Below are 10,894 nucleotides of genomic sequence, written 5' to 3'. Positions count from 1 at the left end.
TGAACACCACTCTGTTCACAGACTCTTTGTGCAGTTCAGGGTGGGGAGGTCAAAATCCTGGCTCCAATCTGTTCTGGTTTTTTTTTTGAGATGGAGCCTTGCTCTATTGCCCAGGCTGGAGTGCACTTGCATGATCTTGGCTCCTGCCTCAGCCTCCTGGGTAGCTGGGACTACAGGTGCTGCCACCACAGCCAGCTAGTTTTTTTTTTTTTGTTTTTGTTTTGTTTTTTTTTTGTATTTTTAGTAGAGATGGATTTTTGCCATGTTGGCCAGGCTGGTCATTTTTTTTTTTTTCCCCAGACGGAGTCTCGCTCTTTTGCCCAGGCCGGAGTGCAGTGGTGCGATCTTGGCTCATTGCAAGCTCCGCCTCCTGGGTTCACGCCATTCTCCTGCCTCAGCCTCCCGAGTAGTTGGGACTACAGGCGACCACCACCACGCCCGGCTAATTTTTTGTATTTTTAGTGGAGACAGGGTTTCGCCGTGTTAGCCAGGACAGTCTCGATCTCCTGATCTCGTGATCCACCCACCTCGGCCTCCCAAAGTGCTGCGATTACAGGCGTGAGCCACTGCACGTGGCCATCCAGGCTGGTCTTGAACTCCTGACCTCAAGTGATCCACATGCCTCGGACTCCCAAAGTGCTGGGATTACAGGCTTGAGTCACCTCACACTGTTCTGTCATTTAAGGTTCTAAAGTACTTGGAGAGGAAGCAAGAGCAGAACCACAGCTTCAGCTGTAGCAGAAGAAAGAGACGGGAAATGAGACAAATAGTGTCTTTTTTGAGCAGAGTTTCCTTAGACAATGATCTGAAGTTTAGAGCAAGACCTGGGCTTGGTGGCGCTGATGGCAGGCATGCCTGCCGAGGGCTCCAGCTTCAAGAAGCTCACAGACAGCGCTTCCAGAAGATTATAGTTACTTGTAAAGATTTAACAACGGGCCGGGCGTGGTGGCTCACACCTATAATCCCAACACTTTGGGAGGCTGAGGCGGGCGGATCACGAGGTCAGGAGATTGAGACCATCCTGGCTAACAGGGTGAAACCCTGTCTCTACTGAAAATATAAAAAATTAGCCGGGCGTCGTGGCATGCGCCTGTAGTCTCAGCTACTCAGGAGGCTGAGGCAGGAGAATTGCTTGAACCTGGAGGCAGAGGTTGCAGTGAGCCAAGATCGCGCCACTGCACTCCAGCCTGGGCGACAGAGTGAGACTCTGTCCCAAAATAAAAATAAAAATAATAAATAAAAACGGGCCAGGTGCAGTGGCTCACACTTGTAATCCCAGCGTTTTGGGAGGCCAAGGTGGGTGGATCACTTGAGGTCAGGTATTTGAGAGCAGCCTGGCCAACATGGTGAAACCTCATCTCTACTAAAAAAAATACAAACTTAAGCGGGTGTGGTGGCGCAGGCCTGTAATCCCAGCTACTTGGGAGGCTGAGGCAAGTGAATTGCTTGAACTCCGGAGGTGGAGGTTGCAGTGAGCTGAGATCACACCACTGCACTCCAGTCTGGGCAGCAAGAGCGAGACTCCATCTCAAAAAAAACCAAAAAAAAACAGGAAGATGGGTGGGCCTGGTGGCTCACACCTGTAAACCCAGCACTTTGGGAGGCCAAAGCAGGTGGATTGCCTCAGGTCAGGAGTTCGAAACAAGCCTGGCCAACATGGTGAATCCCTGTCTCTACTAAAAATACAAAAATTAGCTGGGTGTGGTGGAGCACCCCTGTAATCCCAGCTACTCAGGAGGCTGAGATGGGAGAATTGCTTGAACCCAGGAGGTGGAGGCTGCAGTGAGCTGAGATAGCACCACTGCACTCCAGTCTGGGCTACAGAGTGAGACCCCATATCAAAACAATAGAAAATAAAAACAGGAAGATTGATTCTGACACTGCAAAGGCGAAACTATACGAACCAGGAACAAAGCTTTGGTTGCCAGGGTGGGGGAAGAAATTGACCCCAAAGTGGGGAGTAGCAAGATTCTAGGGGGGGTGTGAAGGAACAGTTCCGGATTTTGATTGTGGTGGTTACATGACTCTGGTTTATCAGAATTCAGAACTGTTCACCAAAAGAAGTGGATTTTACTGTATGAAGTTTTCAAATGCAAAAAAGGAGCTGAGAGATTTCATGTGAAAAACTAGATTTCCATTTCTCTTTTTTTGTTTTTGAGACGGAGTCTCACCCTGTCGCCCAGTATGGAGTGCAGTGGCATGATCTCGGCTCACTGCAACCTCTGCCTCCCGTGTTCAAGCGATTCTCCTGCCTCAGCCTCCCATGGAACTGAGACTACAGGCGCCCACCACCGTGCCCAGGTAAATTTTTTTGTATTTTTAGTAGAGACGGGGTTTCACTTATGTTGGCCAGGCTGGTCTCGAACTCTTGACCTCGTGATCCGCCTGCCTTGGCCCCCCAAAGTGCTGAGATTACAGGCGTGAGCCACGGTGCCTGGCTAATTTTTGTATTATTTAAGTAGAGAAGGGGTTTCACCACATTGGTCAGGCTGTTCTCGATCTCCTGACCTCAAGTGATCCACCCGCCTTGGCCTCCCAAAGTGCTGGGATTACAGACTCCATTTTTCTTTTTAAAGAGAAATGCATGGCCAGGCGCGGTGGCTCATGCCTGTAATCCCAGCACTTTGGGGGGCTGAGGCAGGAGTGGATCATGAGGTCAAGAGATAGAGACCATCCTGGCCAACATAGTGAAACCCCGTCTCTACTAAAAATACAAAAATTAACTGGACGTGGTGGCGCGGCCTGTAGTCCCAGCTACTTGGGAGGCTGAGGCAGGAGAATCACTTGAACCTGGGAGTTGGAGGTTGCAGTGAGCCGAGATCGCGCCACTGCACTGCAGCCTGGAGACAGAGCGAGACTCCATCTAAAAAAAAAATCAGCCCAAGCAAGATGGTTCACGACTGTAATCCCAACACTTTGGGAGGCCAAATCAGGAGGACTGCTTGAACCCAGGAGTTGGCGACCAGCCTGGCCATTGTAGCAAGACCCCCCATCTCTACAAAAAAGAATAAATTAGCTGGGCATGGTGGTGCCCACCTGTAGTCCCAGCTGCATGGGAGACTGAAGCCAGAAGATGGCTTGAGCCCAGGAGGTCCAGCTATGATCCCACCTCTGTATTCTAGCCTGGGTGACAGAGTGAGACATGTATAAAAGAAAAAATCAGCTTCACAATTCCCCTCCTAGTTATCTACCCAAGAAAAGTGAAAACGGGTCCACACAAAAATATGTACATGATTTGGGAGGCCGAGGTGGGCGGATCACGAGGTCATGAGTTCGAGACCAGCCTGGCCAGCATGGTGAAACCCCATCTCTACCAAAAATATAAAAATTAGCCAGGCATGGTGGCAGACGCCTTTAATCCCAGCTACTTGGGAGGCTGAGGCAAAACAAATGTACATGAATGACCCTAACAGCACCATTCACCATAGCCCAGAAGTGGAAACAACCCAAAAGCCCATCAGCTGATGAGTGGAGACAAAATGTGGTCTAACCTGTGCCATGGAGTATTAGCCCTAAAAAGGAATGACGTCGGGCCGGGTGCGGTGACTCACGCCTGTAATCCCAGCACTTCGGGAGGCTAAGGCGGGCAGATCATGAGGTCAGGAGATCGAGACCATCCTGGCGAACATGGTGAAACCCCGTCTCTACTAAAAATACAAAAAATTAGCCAGGCGTGATGGCGGGTGCCTGTAGTCCCAGCTACTCGGCAGGCTGAGGCAGGAGAATGGCGTGAACCCGGGAAGTGGAGCTTGCAGTGAGCCGAGATCGCACCACTGCACTCCAGCCTGGACAACAGAGTGAGACTCCATCTCAGAAAAAAAAAAAAAAAAAGGAATGACGTCCTGACACAGGCTACAGTATGGATGGATCTGGAAAACATGCTGAAAGAAGCCCAGCACAAAAGGTCACACATATGATTGCATTTATAATGAGATGCCCAGAATAGGCAAATCCATAGCAACAGAAAGTAGTTAGTGGGCTGTCCGGGGCTGGGAGTGCAGAGAGAGAGGGGATAGTGACTGCTGATGGGGTGTGGGTTTCGTTTCTTTTTTTCTTTCTTTTTTTTTTTTTTTTTGAGACAAAGTCTGGTTCTGTCACCCAGGCTGGAGTGCCGTGGCACAATCTTGGCTCACTGCAACCTCCACCTCCCGGGTTCAAGCGATTCTCTTGTCCCAGCCTCCTGAGTAGCTGGGATTACAGGAATGTGCCACCACGCCCGGCTAATTTTTGTATTTTTAGTAGAGATAGAATTTCATCATGTTGTCCATGCTGGTCTTGAACTCCTGGCCTCAAGTGATCTGCCCGTCTTGGCCTCCTAAAGTGCTAGGATTACAGGCATAGCCACCACGCCCAACCAAGAGTTAATTTTATGGCCTGTGAATTGTATCTCAGCTTTTAAAATATCAGAAGATCTGACTTTGTTAGAAGCTCCACCTGGCTCTTTGCTCCCAGCGTGCTGTCAACAGCATGGGGATTTGATCTGCTGATCTGAAAGTGGGGAGGTCACCAACGGAAGAACTAAAAGCAAAAACAGTTCAAAAGTTTATTCTAATAAGCGTTGGTCAGGATGTGGAGAAACTGGAACTTGTCTACAACGCTGGTGGGCACGTAAACTTGGGAAATGAATTGGCAATATCGATTAACGCTAAAAATGTGCGTAGCCAGTGCTCCACTATCTCACCCTGTGTATGTACCCCAAAGACATGCAAAGATGCTCAGCAAAACACGAGCTAGAATGGCTGGGCGCAGTGGCTCCTGCCCATGATTTCAGCACTTTGTGGGGCTGGGGTAGGAAGATTGCTTGAGCTTAGGAGTTTGAGACCAGCCTGGACAACATGGTGAAACTCCATCTCTATTAAAAATACAAAAATTAGGGCCAGGCGCGGTGGCTCATGCCTGTAATCCCAGCACTTTGGGAGGCCGAGGCGGGTAGATCACGAGGTCAGGAGATCGAGACCATCCTGGCTAACGCGGTGAAACCCCGTCTCTACTAATGTACAAAAGATTAGCCGGGCGTGATGGCGGGCGCCTGTAGTCCCAGCTACTTGGGAGGCTGAGGTAGGAGAATGGTGTGAACCCGGGAGACGGAGCTTGCAGTGAGCCAAGATCGCGCCACTGCACTCCAGCCTGGGCGACAGAGCGAGACTCCGTCTCAAAAAAAAAAAAAAAAAAGAAATTAGCTGGCATGGTGGCCCATGCCTTTAATCCCAGTTACTCGGGAGGCTGAGGCAGGAGAATCACTTGAACCTGGGACGCGGAGGTTGCAGTGAGACAAGATTGCACCACTGCACTCCAGCCTGGGAGACAGATCGAGACTCGTCTTCAAAAAAAAAAAAAACTGTTTGTACATATTTGCTTAAATCTGTATAGATTCTCCATGGAAGGAAACACTGGCTGTCTGTGAAGAGTTGAACTTAGTGGACGGCGTTGTTTTTAGCTTGTAGCATCCTGTATATTTCGGGTTTTGTATCCTGTGAGAATATGGCCATTATTTTAAAATAAAATATGCAAGAGTATTTTAAAACTAAAAAAATTCTGGAGAGAAGCACTAAGTGTGACAAGATGCTGGGCAGTTTTTCACCATAAACTGTTCTGTGCAAGTAATTTGTTGCTATGTGTGGGTATTGTTTTCGATAAACAATGTTTCCAAACACGCAGTCCTCAGAGATTTACCAATATGCCCTTCCTCCCACATAAACCAGCTCCCCACATCCAGCCACTAGAGGGCAGTATGTTATCATACGAAAACGCTTGGAGTCAGACGCGCTTGGATTCAAATTCCAGCCCTCCCACACAGACAACAGTTACAAACTCTGGAAAAAACGTAGAAAACAATTACCCAAAGGCAAGGCACTGGAAGGTAAACAAAAGCAGATAGAGCAACTGGAGGGGACTTGACACTCAGAAAAAAGAAAGGCGAGTTTCTTATTGTACAGCTTTTACTTGGGGGGTGAGTTCTAGTTCATACCATGACTGGCGGCTAAAACACCAGGGGAAATCCAGTCTTCTCAGCTTGAAGAACTACAGCAAAAGGAAGGTGAGGAAATAAATCCAGGAAAAGAAAAGCTGGAGAGAGGGTACCCGGAATGGTTTCTATAAACTCTACACAAATTTTTTTTTTTTTTTTTTTTTGTGACGGAGTCTCGCTCTGTCGCCCAGGTTGGAGGGCAGTGGTGCAAACTCCGCCTCCCGGGTTCACGCCGTTCTCCTGCCTCAGCCTCCCAAGTAGCTGGGACTACAGGCCCCCACCACCACGCCCAAGCTAATTTTTAAAATATTTTTGGTAGAGACGGGGTTTCACCGGTTAGCCAGGATGCTCTCGATCTCCTGACCTCGTGATCCGCCTGCCTCGGCCTCCCAAAGTGTTGGGATTACAGGCGTGAGCCACCGCCCCCGGCCCAACTCTACTCAAATATCTAGCTGACCCTGAACCACACCTGGCTGCATGGGTACACTCCAAAAAGCCCAGGTAAACCTAAAAAAAAAAAAAAAAAAAGGGAACCGGCCAGGCGCGGTGGCTCATGCCTGTAATCCCAGCAATTTGGGAGGTCGGGGAGGGCGGATCACCTGAGGTCGGGAGTTCGAGACCAGCCTGGCCAACATGGTGAAACCTGGTCTCTACTAAAAATACAAAAATTAGCCGGGCGTGGTGGTCCGTGCCTGTAATCCCAGCTACTCGGGAGGCTGAGACAGGAGAATCGCTTCAGCCCGGGAGGCGGAGGTTGCAGTGAGTCAAGATCACGCCATTGCACTCCAGCCAGGGCAACAAGAGCAAGACTCCATCTCAAAAAAAAAAAAAAAAAAAAAGCTATTGGCCAGGCACAATGGCTCAAGCCTGTAATCCCAGCACTTTGGGAGGCTGAGGCAGGAGGATCATTTGAGCCCAAGAGTTCAAGACTAGCTTGGCAACATGACAAAACCTTGTCTCTATAAAAAAATGCAAAATATTAGCTGTGCCCATGCCCGTAGTCCCAGTTACTCAGGAGGCTGAGGTGGGAGGATCACCTGAGCCCAGGAGGTTGAGGCTGCAGTGAACCATAATTTTGCCACTGCACTCCAGCCTGGGTGACAGAGTGAGACCCTGTCTCAAAAAACAAAAATAATTTTTTTTAATTTAAAAATAAAAATAGCCATTGACAGGGTGGCTGCAGAGGCTCACACCTGTAATTCCAGTACTTGGGGAGGCTGAGGCTGGAAGATCACTTGAGTCCAGGAGTTCCAAGACCATCCTGGGCAACACAGTGAAATGTCTTCACAAAAAATGTAAAATTCACCCAGCATGGCCGGGCACAGTGGCTCAGCCCTGTAATCCCAGCACTTTGGGAGGCCAAGGCAGGTGGATCACTTGAGGCCAGGAGTTCGAGACAGCCTAGTCAACATGGCAAAACCCTGTTTCTACCAAAAAAGTACAAAAAATTAGCTGGGTGTGGTGGTGGGCTCCTGCAGTCCCAGCTACTTGGGAGGCTGAGGCACAAGAATCTCCTTACAGACCTGAGAGGTGGAAGTTGCAGTGATCTGAGATCATGCTACTGCACTCCAGCCTGGATGACAGAGCAAGACTCTGTCTCAAAAAAAAAAAAAAAAAGCCCAGCTTGGTGATAGGCACCAGTAGTCCCAGCTACTTGGGAGGCTGAGGTGGGAGGATCGCTAGAGCCCAGGAGATCAAGGCTACAATGAGCTGTGATCTCACCACTGCATAATGCCTCACACACACACACAAAGCTATTGTAATAGCTATTATAACTATACTCAAGAATCTAAATGTTTATAATGCATAAAACGACAGGAAATGTCAGTGAATAAATAATAAAAAGGGATAACATGGAAATTATAGAACTAGTAAGTACATTTGGCAAGTTCACAGCATATGAAGTTAATATCAAAATAATTCTTTTTTTTGAGACGGAGTCTCGCTCTGTCGCCCAGGCTGGAGTGCAGTGGTGCTATGTCTGCTCACCGCAAGCTCGGCCTCCCGGGTCCACACCATTCTCCTGCCTCAGCCTCCTGAGTAGCTGGGACTACAGGCGCCTGCTACCACGCCCAGCTAATTTTTTTGTATTTTTAGTAAAGACGGGGTTTCACTGTGTTAGCCAGGATGGTCTCGATCCCCTGACCTCGTGATCCGCACACCTCGGCCTCCCAAAGTGCTGGGATTATGGGCGTGAGCCACTGCACCCAGCCAATATCAAAATAATTCTATTTTATATATTGGAAGCAAAAACTTGAAATATGAAGTTAAAAAGCATTTTTATTTGCTATAGCAGAGGAAAAAAACACAATACTTAGGGATTAATTTAACAACAACAACAAAAAGCTGAAAACTACAAAACATTGATAATTAAAATACTTAAAGCAATGTGGAGATATACCGTGTTTATAGATTGGTAAACTTAATATTACTAAGATGACAGTTCTCTCCAAACTGTCTATAGGTTTACAGTCTAACCCTGGGTTACGTCTATCTCCTTTCCCAAGAGGGAAAAAAAAAATCTGTTAAATATGAGGGGATGGACCTATGGGACTTTAGTCTCATAAAGGAGATATTTTTTCTTAGTTCCTTATGATTTTTTACATTAAAGAGCCTTAGTTTTAGACCAGTTTAGGTTAACAAACAAGTGAGTGGAAAGTACAGAGTTCCCATGTGCCCTCGGTTTTCCTTATTAACATCTTGCATTAGTATGGTACATTTGTTCCGGTCAATAAGCCAATATTGATATATTAACTCAAGTCCATGGTTAATATTAGAATTCATTCTTTGTGTTGTACATTCTATGAGTTTTGTGTAATATATAATGGCATGCATCTATCATTACAGTATCATACAGAATGGTTTCACTACCCTAAAAAATCAGGGGGATTTTTTTTAATGTAATTTTTTTAGACAGAGTCTCGCTTTCTCGCCAAGCTGGTGTGCAGTGGCACAATCTCGGCTCACTGCGCCTGGCCTAATTTTTTTTTTTTTTAAAAGACAGAGCTGGTGGCCAGGCGCAGTGGCTCATGCCTGTAATCCCAGCACTTTGGGAGGCCGAGGTGGTGGATCACGAGGTCAAGAGATCAAGACCATCCTGACCAACATGGTGAAACCCCATCTCTACTAAAAATACAAAAATTAGCTGGGCGTGGTGGCGCGTGCCTGTAATCCCAGCTACTCGGGAGGCTGAGGCAGGAGAATTGCTTGAACCCGGGAGGCGGAGGTTGCAGTGAGCCGAGATCACACCACCGCACTCCAGCCTGGTGACAGAGCGAGACTCCGTCTCAAAAAAAAAAGAGTCTCACTCTGTCACCCAGGCTGGAGTGTAGTGGTGCGAACATGGCTACAGTCAGCCTTGACCCCCTGGGCTCAAGCAATCTTCCCACCTAAGCCTCCTAAGTAGCTGAGACCACAGGCAAGCACCACCACACCTGACTAGTTTTTTCAATTAAAAAGTAAATTTTAGCCAGGTGCGGTGGCTCACGCCTGTAATCCCAGCACTTTGGGAGGCTGAGGCAGGTGGATCACCTGAGGTCAGGAGTTCGATACCAGCCTGACCAACGTGGAGAAACCCTGTCTCTACTAAAAATACAAAATTAGCCAGGCGTAGTGGTGCATGCCTGTAATCCCAGCTACTCGGGAGGCTGAGGCAGGAGAATCGCTTGAACCTGGGAGGTGGAGGTTGCAGTGAGCCGAGATTGTGCCATTGCACTCCAGCCTGGGCAACAAGAGCAAAACTCTGTCTCAAAAAAAAAGTAAATTTTGAATTGAATTCTATCATGCGTAAAAGGGCACACATCCTATGTGGAGAACTGAATGAATTTTCATAATCTGACCACCCCTGGGAAGCAGTACCTAGATCAAGAATAGGCTATTTTCCAGCCTCCCTCTGCGGATAAGAAGCCCATGAGGCCCATTCTGGTCCCTCTCCTGCAAAGGTGAACACCATCCTGAGTTCTAATCCCCAGGTTAGTTTTGCCTGTTCTCGAATTTCCTTTTAAAAAATTAATTAGTACATTAATTTTTTTTTTTTTTTTTTTTTTGAGACATAGTCTCGCTCTGTCACCCAGGTTGGAGTGCAGTGGCGCGATCTCGGCTCACTACAAGCTCTACCTCCTGGGTTCAGGCCATTCTCCTGCCTCAGCCTCCCGAGTAGCTGGGACTACAGGCGCCCGCCACCACACCTGGCTAATTTTTTGTATTTTTTAGTAGAGGCGGGATTTCACCGTGTTAGCCAGGATGGTCTTGATCTCCTGACCTCGTGATCCTCCCGCCTCAGCCTCCGAAAGTACTGGGATTACAGGCGTGAGCCACCGTGCCTGGCCATAAACTAATTTTTTAATAGAGATATGGTCTCTATAAATGGCGTGAGCCCGGGAGGTGGAGCTTGCAGTGAGGTGAGAGTGCGCCACTGCACTCCAGCCTGGGCGACAGAGCGAGACTCTGTCTCAAAAAAAAAAGACAGAAAAAAAAAAGAGATGCTGTCTTTATAAAAGATCATCCCAGACTGGTCTTGAACTCCTGGGCTCAAGCAATCCTTGATTAATCCTTGGGATTACAGGCGTGAACCACTGTGCCCAACCCGACTCTTAAATAACTCAAAGCAATTTATAATCCCTCCTCTGCTCATGACACTCCAGCAACTCTCATGTCACTCAGAATAAATTCTGTCTCTCTCTCTGGGTCTCTATCCCCATCTCTTTGGATCTCTGTCCCCCTCTCTCTGGGTCTCTGTTTCCCTCTCTGTGAGTTTCTGTCCCCCTCTCTCTGGGTCTCTGTCCCCTCTCTCTCCAGGTCTCTGTCCCTCTCTCTGAGTCCCCATCCCCTTCTCTCTGGGTCTCTGTCCATCCCTGTCTTGTGCCACCAAACAGGGACCACCACGACGTGCCTGCAGGGGCCTGCACAGTCTGGCCGCTTGCCCCA

This window comes from Pongo pygmaeus, chromosome 20 (genome assembly GCF_028885625.2).
Source record: "Pongo pygmaeus isolate AG05252 chromosome 20, NHGRI_mPonPyg2-v2.0_pri, whole genome shotgun sequence".
NCBI lineage: Eukaryota > Metazoa > Chordata > Mammalia > Primates > Hominidae > Pongo > Pongo pygmaeus.
This window is presented reverse-complemented; position numbering follows the sequence as displayed.